This window comes from Arachis duranensis, chromosome 2, assembly GCF_000817695.3.
Source record: "Arachis duranensis cultivar V14167 chromosome 2, aradu.V14167.gnm2.J7QH, whole genome shotgun sequence".
In the NCBI taxonomy this organism is placed as follows: Eukaryota; Viridiplantae; Streptophyta; class Magnoliopsida; order Fabales; family Fabaceae; genus Arachis; species Arachis duranensis.
In genome coordinates this window covers 75,713,408-75,726,204 of record NC_029773.3, presented here as the reverse complement: position 1 = coordinate 75,726,204, position 12,797 = coordinate 75,713,408, and positions in this window count along the sequence as shown.

Here is a 12,797-nt window from a genome sequence, read left to right as displayed (position 1 = left end):
CGAGTGACAATATTTTTGTAGATGAATTTATGACTTTTTGGAATCATGATGGATGCCAAAGGTTCTATCTCAATCCACTTAGTGAAGTAGTCAATCTCTACTATAAGGTATTTTACTTACTTGGGTGCTTGAAAAAATGGCCCAAGCAAGTCCAAACCCCATTTTGCAAAAAGCCATGGTGAGGTGATACTGATGAGCTCTTCTGGTGGTGCCACATGGAAGTTGGCATGTATTTGATAGGGTGGGCACTTCTTGATGAAGTCGGTCGCTTCCCTTTGTAAGGTCAGCCAATAAAACCCATCTCGTAACAGCTTTTTATCTAGCGACCTTACTTCTAAATAATTTTTACAAATGCCACTATGGATTTCTAGGACGTCTTTATTCATGGAGGTTGACACGTACTTCAGTAAGAGTGTAGATGCTCTTCTTCTATAGAGGACGTTGTGAACTAGAGTGTAGTTATGTGCTTCCCTCACAAGTTTTCTTGCTTCTTTTCTTCTTTAGGGAGGATATAAAATTTGAGATATTCGATAATGGGAGTCATCCAACTCAAATTTAGATTGAATATTGTTAGAGCGTCCGACTTGCCGACTTCTTTGACCACTGATGGTGTATGGAGAGTTTCTTAGATCAGAATTTTATTGTTTCCCTTAGCTTGCTGCTTTTCAATTTGGAGAGGGCATCAACTCGGCCATTGAACTCCTGAGTTATATGCTTGAGCTCTAGTTGGAATTTTGCTAGTTGTTCTAGTATTTTCTTCAAGTACTTCTTCATGTTAGTATCATTGGCTTGGTAATTTCTATTTATCTGAGAGGTTATCACTTGGAAATCACTAAACACTGTGACTTTTGATGCTCTGACTTCTTTGGCTAGTCTTAAGCTAGCGAGCATGGCTTCATATTCAGCCTGGTTGTTAGAAGCTGGAAACTCGAATTTTAATCAAAGTTCTACCGGAGTTCCTTCTTCATTCACAAGAATGATACCTGCTCCACTGCCCGCTTTATTTGATGATCCGTCTACATATAGATGTCAGGCTGCAGACCTTTCTTGTAGTTTTCCTATGTATTCAGCTAAGAAGTCAGTTAGATGTTGCAATTTAATGGCTATACAAGCTTTATATTTGAGGTCAAACTCAGACAATTTCACAGCTCATTGTAACATCTGTCTTGTGATATGCGTCTCTTTGGAAGATATGTTCCATGGGTTGATTAGTTTAGAATCTAATGGTATGGATTTGGAAGTAAAGCTGGAGTCTTCTGGAGGCTAAAACGAGGGTATAGGAAAATTTTTCTATTTTTTTGATAGTTCAATTCTACCCCCCGTGATGCTTTGTTCGTAAAGTCACTGCCCCTCCGTATCTTCTCGGATGAGGCAGAGGATATGGCCTTGTGGCGAGATACAATATTAGCTCTTTTCCTTCTTCAGGTCAGGTAAGAATAAGTGGTTGCCTCAAGAAATTTTTGAAGTCTTGAAAAGGTTGTTCACATTTTTTATTTCATTGGAATTGATATCCCTTTTCTAGAATTGAAAATAAGGGTAGGAATTTCAAGGCCGACCCTGCTAAGAATCTAGACAAGGCTGTCAGTCTGCCATTTAATTGCTAAACTTTCTTCAGACAAGTTGGACATTTTTTCTCCAGGATTGCCTTGCATTTGTCTGGGTTGGCTTCAATGCCTCTTTGGGTGAGCATGATCCTAGGAACTTCCTGACTTCCTCTGCAAAGGTGCACTTTATGGGATTTAATCTCATTTCGTGATGCCTTATCGTGTTGAACAGTTCTGTAAGGTCAGGCAGCAGACTGGTCTCTTCTTTAGTCTTTACAAGCATATCATCCACGTAGACCTCCATCAATTTTCTGAGGTGAGATGAAAATATCTTGTTTATTAATCATTGATATATGGCTCTAGTATTCTTTAACCCAAAGGGCATTACCACATAGTAGTAGTTTGCCCTAGGAGTAATGAAAGAGGACTTCTCCTAATCTGGCTTGTACATCGGAATTTGGTTATATCCGAATATGCGTCCATAAAAGACAAGTATTTGTAACTTGAAGCCAAATCTACCAGAGCATCAATACTGGGGAGGGGATAAGGATCCTTGGGACATGCTTTATTGAGGTCGGTATAGTCGACACACATCCTTCATTTCCTGTTTTGTTTTTTCACAAGAACCACATTAGCAAGCCATAACGGGTATTTTACCTCCTTTATGAATTTGGCTTCTAATAGTGCCCAGACTTACTCTTCTAACAGGTCGTTAGCTCGGGTATACAACAAATTTGTGGCTCATGAAATCGGTGTAGCACCTTATTTTTGAAAATTTTAATTATAAGTTAGTTATGTTTTAACTTATTAAATTGAGTTTTTTATTGTACAAATTATTTTATTGAAGGTATTTAAATTAAAGTTTTATTATAATGAGTTTAAGTTTATTAATATTCTTATTTTATTTAATTAGATATTTTGCTTAATTGCAATCAAGATATGGGTAATTAAAATTAGTAAAATTTTCACAATTTGATTCGAATACTTAGAATTTAGTTCAATTTTATAAACTAATAGAAAATTAATTGATTTATCTCTAATTTTAAATTAGAGTACTTATTTGAAAATAATTTGTAAGTTGATAAATAATAGTATTTTTAAAGATAATTATATTTGATTTTCAATTACTACCCTACCCTTCAATTTTATCAAAATACCTATTCTACCCTTACTCGTTTTACCTAATTCTAAACACCCCCTCATATCTCTAACTTAGCCGCCACTCACCTTTTTCTAACCCTAACACCCACGATACAGAGAAGAAAAAATAATGCACCTTTGGTTTTAAGGCTTCGTTTTAAGGCTCTTACTGATATGTAAGTAGGTAATATAGGGTAGGGGTAGAAACAAGACAGGACAGGCCAGGCTTTATTCTTAATAGGCCAGGCCTGTAATAGAGTATATTGGCCTTAGCCTGGCCTATAACCTGGTATAGGCTTTTTAATGAGTACTGAGCTTGGCTTGTTGTTAAATCTGGTCTGGCCTGAAGCCTGTCAATAGGCCTGTTTTTTTAATAATAATTAAGTTTAAGATATAATTTATTTTTAAAATTATAAAATATAAAATAATAAATTTATGAATAATATTGATACAAAATACACATATATAATTAAAGAGACAAATGGCTGAGTGGATAAAGGTATTATTATAAGATGGAAGACCCAAGTTTAAATCTTTCTAATAGCATTTTTACTGGTATAATAAAACTCTCTCTATATATTTGCAGGCTCAAGCCGGCCTGACATGCCCAACAGGCTATTTCAAAAGCCTAGGCGTGACTTTTTAAAGAATATAGACTTTTTTAATAGCTTGAACCTGGGCCTATTTCCTATCAGGTCAGACTAGGCCAAGCAAACAGGCTGCAGGCCCCTGGCATGCCACATGGCCTATTTCCACCCCTATATAGGGGGTACTCATAATACTTTTGCCATTAGCGATATCATGACTTAAACATGATATTTTGATAGTAAAGATATTACATTCGGAATAGATTCCAGACATGTCAAAGACTTTCTAGGCAAAAAGGTCAGAATTTTCTCATTGGAGCTTAATAAGGTCTTGTTTTAGTTGCTCTTCCAAGTTAGCCCCTACGTTTGTTGTTTCTCTTATGTCGTTCCCAATCTGGACTTCTTTGACCTTTCCTCCAAGTTGGGGTCTCAGTTCTGCCCGAACTCGGATGCCTCCAAGTTTTATGGCATTGACTTCTTTTCCTTTTATGTACTCTCATAGGTCTAGGCCTTTATTGTAACACCTTTTTGCTAGTTTTTAGGCTCCTCTTACAGTGGTTATTCCCTCAAAAATAAAGCATTTCATGCAAATGTGAAGGGTGAAGACTACTGTAGCAAGTCTGTTCAGTGTTGTCTTACCTATTAGGCATTGTAAGTCGATGCTACGTTGACCATTATGTAGTCTATGCTCAAAGTCCTTGATTTTGTACACTTACCAAAGGTGGTGTATAAGATATGAATTTCAAAGGTCGGATGGGTGTGTCTCCCAAACCGAAGAGAGTGTCTAGGTATGTCCTCAACTTTTTTTCTTCTAAACCCAACTTGTCAAAAGTTGGTTTAAACAGGATGTTATCCAAACTTCCCTAATCTACCAAGGTTCTGTGGAGGTTTACATTGACAAGCATCATCATGATTATAAGAGGGTCGTCATGCCCACATGCTACCCCTTGGGCATTTTCTTTTGTGAAGGTAATGGCAAGCAAGATTGGGCGTTTCAACTTCCTTGCCGACCTGGTAGACTTCTTTCAAATATCTCTTATGAGAGGATTTTGTTACTCCTCCTCCTACATATCCTCCAACAATCATGTGGATATGTCTCTCAGGGTTGTGACCGATCTCACCGATTCTTGTATTCTTCATCTCTTTTCCTCTTGCCCTGGTCATCCGATATTTATGCTAAATACTTATCCAACTAACTTTCTCTAGCTAGTTTTTTTTATCATATTCTTTAACTCATAGCAGTCATTGGTGGAATGGCCATAAATTTTGTAGTATTTGCAGTATTCTGACCGACTTTCACCTCTTTTGTTTTTGATTGGTTTGGGTGAAAAAATCTTTTCTGTGTGACAGATCTCTTTATAGACGTCGACAGGGGAGACTCGTAATGGGGTATAGTGACGCGGGAGCAAGTAGAGTTAGTAGGCTAATTATATTAGTTAACTATAATAAGGGAATACAAGTCCTATATTGTTTAGAATAGTGAACTTTGTGTTATGTATTAGTCCTACATTGTCCAAGTCATGAAGGTTTTTTCTTCCTCCACTAGTATAAATAACTCATGTACCTTTTGTTTATGAAATGGAGTTGAGTTGAATATGATATAAGTTTGGTGCTTATTTTACTCTAGACTCTCTTTAGAGTAAGAGGTCTAGTTTGTATCCTTGACTTGGCCAACCAAAATAGGTTCATGGCTATTTTCACCATAGTGAGGTTGCTAACCTCACTAAAATTGGTGAATCTAAACTATGTCACCATAGTGGGGTTGTTAACCTCGTCAAGATTGGTCACCCCAAGCGACATCCCGGTGTCATATAGTTGAGTTACCTTTGAGACTTGTCCGAGTTGTATTCTTCTTTCTTCTATGATTCTTTCTCATTGTCTCGAGCATAATATCGGTTGTGTTGTCTCAGGGCAGGATCTCTTAATCAGACAGTTTCTTCCATGGTGATATATTTTTCAGATCGCTCTTGCACCTAGTACAAAGAAGTCTGCTGCCTCTTTGATATAGACTGAGAGAAAGGACCTTCTTTGAGGCCATTAACTAGTCCCAAGATAACTGCTTTGGTAGGTAAGTTCTGAATTTCGAAGCAAGCCTTGTTGAATCTTTTTATATAGGCTTGCAGAGATTATCCGACTTTCTGTTTTACTCCTAAGAGGCTTGGCGCATGTTTGACCTTATCCTTTTGAATAGAAAATCAGGTAAGATAGCCTCTTGCAAGGTCATTAAAGCAGGTTACCAATCTTGGTGGTAGACTGTCGAACCACTTCATTGCAACCTTGGTCAATTTTACAACAAGTTGCATCTGATGAACCGGCCAAGTACATTTGACTTTTGAATTTGTTTAAATGATGTCTTGGGTTAGTTGTTCTGTCATAGAGGTCTATATCCGGACTTTTAAAGTTTATGGCAGCTTTAGCCTGCATGATTTCCTCTATAAATGAATCTTCACCTCTTAGAAGTGTTTCTTCTTGATCAATGCTCTTACCCATGAGGTTGGATTCTTATTTCGTGAGCTTTTCTTCTAAATTCTTTCGTCGTCGTATCTCCCTTCTCAGGGCTCTTTCAGATTCTCGTTGTCATTCTAGCTTTTTCTCAAGTTGTTCCAGCTGACCTTGATGTTTGTAGACCCTTCCCATAATTTATATGGAATCTCTTGGCCCGGATCCTTCAGATCGATGAACTTATGAGCTTATATCCTATGTCCTTTGGGGTTTGACTGATATGCGTCTCTGGTAACACCTTTTTCTTTATTAATTCGGGAAGGTATGACTAACATTCGCTCATCGTTATATTTCTCTTCTTCTCGGGCTTTAGAATCGAAAGTCGTGTGTCTAGCTTCCGGCATATCGTCTGCCATCGTATGGTGTTGATTACCAGATTCCCGACAACGACATCAATGTTCCGAGGCTTACCTAAAATCAGGGTAGTTTGGGCCTGAACATAAGGTCCAGACATCTTTGGGTGAAAGGTCTAACGTCTTCTCCTGCAGGGATGAAGCCGTTCGAGTTTTTCGTGAGGAGGTGGGGATGGTACCTGCAAGGAATTCCAATACTTAAGTTAGCAAAGATTTTAAACATGTTTTTAGTAGATTGGAATTCGAAAAATACTTGAGGGTGTTAGAATTTTTATATGTGTAGATGTAAAGTCAGTAATTACCTTTGAAATAGTTCTACCTTTAATGGTTGGGTTTGTTATTTCCTTTCGTTAGGGAGGTTGTTGAAATATTCTTTTTAAATAAATAGAAAAAATTGTAGAAGTTAATTACTGCTCAGATAAGTATGATTAAGCTAACGTCGTTGTGTTCAATCTCTATAAAATCAAATAAAAATCCATCAAAATAATATTTGTTGATTAAGTTTTATTTATTTTTGGTTTGGCTATGTTATAGATTAGAGTATGAACAGATCCTATGGTAGAACAAAATTTTTTCTTAAGAAAGCCTAAGAAAATTACGTTTGATACTTCCCTAAAATTCGTTGGAATAACGTGATCTACAGTTATAGATATAATTCTATATATATGATCACTTGAAATAGTAACTTATCTAATTCTTAAATCCCATCAAATTTTGAGTGTACAAATAGAACTCCATGAATTTAATAGTGAGATACGGATAAGCTACGTTTTACAGTTAATTATGAGATATCAGTTTGAAACATAAAATCAAGAAAAACTTGTTAATTATTAGTTAATTAAAGTCCCAGTTCATTGTCACACCTCACATGTCATAAGCCAGGTAATGACTGTCCTCAACCTATGTTGCACGTTGAATTCCATAGCTTCCACGACCCAAATAAAAAAAGCAGCAGCAGCAATTATATATTCACTAGAATTATTTTTAATTGAAAAAAAAATTACATCCATGTTGGACTTTTTATCAAGATTCTAAAAATTAAATGGACTATCAGATCAGTAGAATTAAAAATTTAAAAATTCAACTAAAATCTAACCAAAATTAAATCACATATAATATAATAAAATAATATATTTATATATAAAATATATAACTAAAAAAATTATATCGGTTTAACTAGTTAACTTTTTTTTGGTTTTCTATTAATTTACTATCAAACCATTTTTATCTTAAAATAGACCGGTTAATCATGTCGGATCATCAATTCGGCTCTTAGAATATTTTTTTATTTCTAAGGGAAAAATACTGGTTATTTATTTATTATAACCGACTTGTAGTCTCCAAAATACAAATTCTACTCTCTCCTATATATGTAACCGTATAGTTAAATCCAGTTTTTCAATCCACTTTACGCGTATACACTTTTCTCAATTATATATTATAATGTGTACACAATTCTACAATTCTCTTAAGAAACACCTAAAAATGATTTTTTTAGAAAAAAAATTAAATATCTTAGTTTGTGTTGTCATATAATTCATTATTTTTGGTATGGTGGTCCCTCACTTCAACACCTAAACTTCTATTCTTTTACATAGGAAGGCCAAAACTTTAAAAATATTCGCTTAACATACATATTAAATGTTATAAGAAAAAGAAGATATATACATAAATTTTATTTATAACACCAAAATGTTATATAAGAAAAAGTAGATACAATTAATTTGTCATATAACACCTAAATGATATTTTTTATTTAAAAATTTATCCATCATGTATTTTAAGGCCATTAAGATTACAAAACAAAAATTTTTTTATTAAAAATATAAAATTTAAAATTTTAATATATTTATTTTATATTCATTAAATAAAAATATTTAAATTTTTTTATTAATAATAAATTTATTATATGCCCTTATAACATATGTTAACTAAACTCTTTTGTTTAAATAATTAAATCATATATATATGTTTATTGATTTAGTATTACATATTACATTTTAAAAAATTTTATTTGGTCGTCTTACTATTATTTTAAATAATAAAATAAATAAATACAAATTACTTATTAATTTGAGCCTTAATCCATTAGTTATAATTCGACCCAATTATACCTATAAATTAAAATTTAAATAAAATAAATAAAACATGCTAAATCAAAGGTACGTGTTTTTCCTTTTTCATAGATATTTTTTGTATAAAATCAAATATCATTCAGGCTAACATCCTTAATAGTTCTGCAATATTAGGTCCATTAAGTAACTGTCTATAACACAACAACTCTATAAATACAAAATCTTAACTACGCAAAGAAGTACACTATTCACTCTCTCATCTTATACTCTTTCCTAACTTGAGCGTTGGAGTATCTTTGCAGGTGTCCACTATCGCCGTTCTTGAAGAAGCCAACGTATATCTCATCCAACTCAAAGAGAAGTGAGTTCTTGCATTGAATAGTGTAACACTCTAATACTTTTTAAACTAAGTTAAGCTTTATTTGGATTATATTTAGTAGCTTATATTCAAAATCTTGCAAAATTTTGTTTTTAAAACAAATATGAAATATTTATATAAAATAATTTATATATAAAAATATTGAATAATTAGTTTCTATTAGAATAGTTTCTAGCCGAAAATATAAGTGAATCTGAAAATACTAACATAAAAAACGGACGTGCTAAACTATGAAGGCACAACAATGACAAGCTTTACTCATACCAAATAATCACAAAAAGAAACATCATAATTACAATTGCAATCACTCAATAAGGATAAAACAAGACACATAAAAAATCCTAATTCCCTGAACTTGTTTAAATATGACTGAAACAATCGCTTATTCTCTCTTCTTAAGATAAACGCTTAATGTTTTGTATCTACGTTCTTGATGGCTCGCTCCTAATAGTGCACTTGTCTTTTCATCTCAACTAAGCAGTGTATTGCTTTGTGCCACATCCTTCCTGAAGATGGTACGGAGAAAGGGGTGAGAAACAAAAGTTTCTCAATAGTTTATCTATATGGTGTCATCGTATCCATTTCCAGCCATTCCGAGTTTTAAAATAAAAGCAGTGATAATATGATGTTCAATTATTATTTTCAAAAGTCCTTGTTAGTCGGAGTGGTGTGACTTTTAGATGATTCTCATTTACTTATGTTATGACATGTGTGATGCGTACAAAATGCCTATAGCATTAAAACATATAAATATAAACTCATAAACTTTGGTATGATGTTCTCATAGGCCATAAAATAAGGCAAAATAAATAATAAATAAGAGAAGAATAGTAACATTGCCATAGATGAGTCAAACATAATAGATTTGAATAAAATAAATATCTTAAACAATATCATACATCATACAAAAAGGAACTTTGGATAAAGAAAGGATCTTTAAATGCAATCATAATCATAAATTAAAAAGGATAAAAGAAGAACAATCATGATCATACTTTTCATTACTTTTTCTCGTAGCTTTTATGGAAAGTATTGAACTCAAACCAGTATAAAAAGTAGGAGTCCCCTTCCCTTACTGAAAGTTCTTATTTCAAACGTTTTATCAATCACCTTCTCTTACCGAAGGATCATCTCGATCGATCACTTTTCCTTATCGAAGGATCATATCGATATCTTGTCTTTGGGGGTCACCTTCCCTTATTGAAGGATCATTTTCTCAGTTCAATTTACAATCAAGGATATTTAGACATACATAAGAAAAGAGTTATATCAACAAAGATATCTTATTATATAAAATTGATGGGATCCCCCTTCCCTTACCGAAGGTTTCCAAAAGTTTACCGATCACCTTCTCTTACCGAAAGATCATCTCGATTCGATCACCTTCCCTTACCGAAGGATCATTCCCTCAGTCATTTAATACACATAAGATTGTTATTATAATGCATAATGCATATGAAGGAAAGATACATTATATCATGACATGTAATGCTAACATCTATATCCAAAATATTTAATATATGACATATAAAAATTAGCATAAAATTTCCTACCTCGAGTAAAGTTTCGATAGGTGTTCTGATGCAAATAGATGCGGTTGTTAGTGAAGAGAGACTTGTTCCATAGCTAGACTTTATGTATACTAGAATGTTTTATATATAAAAAGGGAATAGAATGAGAAAAGGAGGATCAAATAGCTCTCAGGTATGTGCAGATTATGTTAGGAGGCATTTAGGTAAAATCTTCAATCTGAATCGTCATTTTGTGAACCCTATACGTTTTCTACATTTGGAATTTGGAAATAGCTATTAGAGACAAATTTATAGAGAATGGAATTAGCTTTAAAATGAATTTTAAATAAAGTCAATCGGATAATCATAGCTTGAGATATTTCCAAAATACTATTAGTATATTAGGCTGACTGATAAGAGCACGATTTTCTACTATGAACTTGTAAGTTGTAACCAATTTATCTACCTAATTTAATTTGAATTTGATTTTATACTGAATTTAAGGAATAGAGCTAGTATTCTTATCTTTTCATATAACTAAATATCATTTAAATCTAATAAATGTAGAATTAATTATGACTATATTTTAAAAGGTTGTTTATTGTCGGTTAGAGATTTACTACCACTAGTATTTTCATATGTTTAAATTTTAAATTCAAATCTTAAATCATTACCATTTTAATTAATAAATTAGTTATTAAGAAATGACTTGATTCAAAAAGTTGGGATGTTACAAGCAGAACGAGCTATACCTTGAAGCTAGTCATCTTTCCAGGAACATTTGGCGCCTACCGTGGGGCTGACTTCAACGTTACGTCACATTTTTTTCACTTGTTATTTTCTCTTTTTTTAGGACTTTAATCATGGCTGGTGAGTAAATTTCACCTTTTCCTCTACCAACTTAGACCGAATTATAACTTATGAATGTTGTGCTATAAGTCGAGATCCAGAGGTCTAGATGATGGCCGACCTATTAGCTTAGCAACAAAATGCAATGAAAGACAAATAACTTCAATAAATTAAATTACGAAATCATTTCTATCTCGATAAAAATCATATATATGCATAATCTAATTTGCTTATATAAATCTTTTATGTCAAATTTTAATACATCATAACTTTTTATGAGGTATCTACTATTCTATATACACAAATTACTTCACATTATTTATATATCTTATAATTTTATATATCAAAATCAATCAATTAAATCCATTCGAAAATTTGGCTATTAATCAATTCAAAAAAAAATTTGATTTTTTATCAATCTGAAAACAAGCTCAGTTAGCAATTATAGTTACTTGATATATGGGTAATTGGCTCATCCCTTTTATTTTTCTATTTTATAATAATTTATGCGCGTTTATTTTTAACACATTTTATTTATGTTACAACATCTTTATTCTTCACTCAATATTCAATAATTAATTGATTTGAACAAGAAATTTATGAATAAGTTGTTGTGGGTCAAAAAAAATCTCAAGATAATTGATTATTATATCCTCAAGTTATACCATCGATTCCGTCGATGAATATACATTTTCAAATTTTTTCAGTTCGCATCAATCAAATGCTATATGCATGCCATGAAAAATTGTTCTTAAGCGAAAAAGTGTCCCCCACATAATTATATTGATAAAAATAACTCTTATCATTTAATTATTTTTTGAATAAGTGTTCGACATAATAATTGACTAAGTTTGGGGCTACCACTCATTGCATAACAGATTTATAGATAGACATAACTTTCTCACTTTCTAATGTTTTTATCCATCTTTATTTATTTGTTTATCTATTTCATGTGTTTGATCATTCACAATCTTTTAATATAACTTTCTCACCATCAATGTTTTTCTTGTTTCTTTCTTTCCAATCTAGCAAGTTGAATTTGAGGTTACTACTATTACTACGATTCTGATTTATAGGTCGAAAGCTCAACCTATCTTAATACAAAATATCACGGATAAAATTTGAGAGCTGTGATCCATGAGCTATAATCCGATCCAGTTATACCTATAAATCAAAATTTGAATAAAATAAATAAAATGTGCTAAATTAAAGGTAAGTGTTTTTTCTTTTTAACAGATTTTTTGATATAAGATCAAATATCATTTAAGAACAGTTACCACAAAATCCGACTGACTAACATCCTCAACAGTTCTACAATATTAGGTTCACTGAGGCACTGAGTAATCTCCTGTGGTATAACAACTATATATGCTATATATTCACTCTGAATATCATATCTTTCATCTTATACTCTTCTTAATTTGAGCGTTGGAGTGTCAGGTGCTCATCACCTTTTTAAAAGAAGTCAAATATATCTCATCTAATTAAAAAAAGACAAATTTAAAAATTAAGTAAAATAAATTATACCTTAAAGTCGATCATTTACCCAAAAAAACAAGTCTTATAAAAGATAACACTAGATAATATTATATTTTACTTGCCTTTCTAGAATTTAATAAAAATTAATAGCGAGTATAAATAAAATTTTAAAGTTTGGTTCCTAATATATCAATATACCAAAGTGGTCTTGTAAATATTATCTATACATAAGAAGAATTGTTATCAAAGCCTAACAATAGGGGTGGCAAAACGGGTCGAGCCCGCCGGACCGATCCGCAAAACCCGCTAAAAAAGGCGGGTTGGGCTAGGATTTCGAGCCCGCCAAATTAAAAAAATCCGCCAAACTCGCACCGCCAA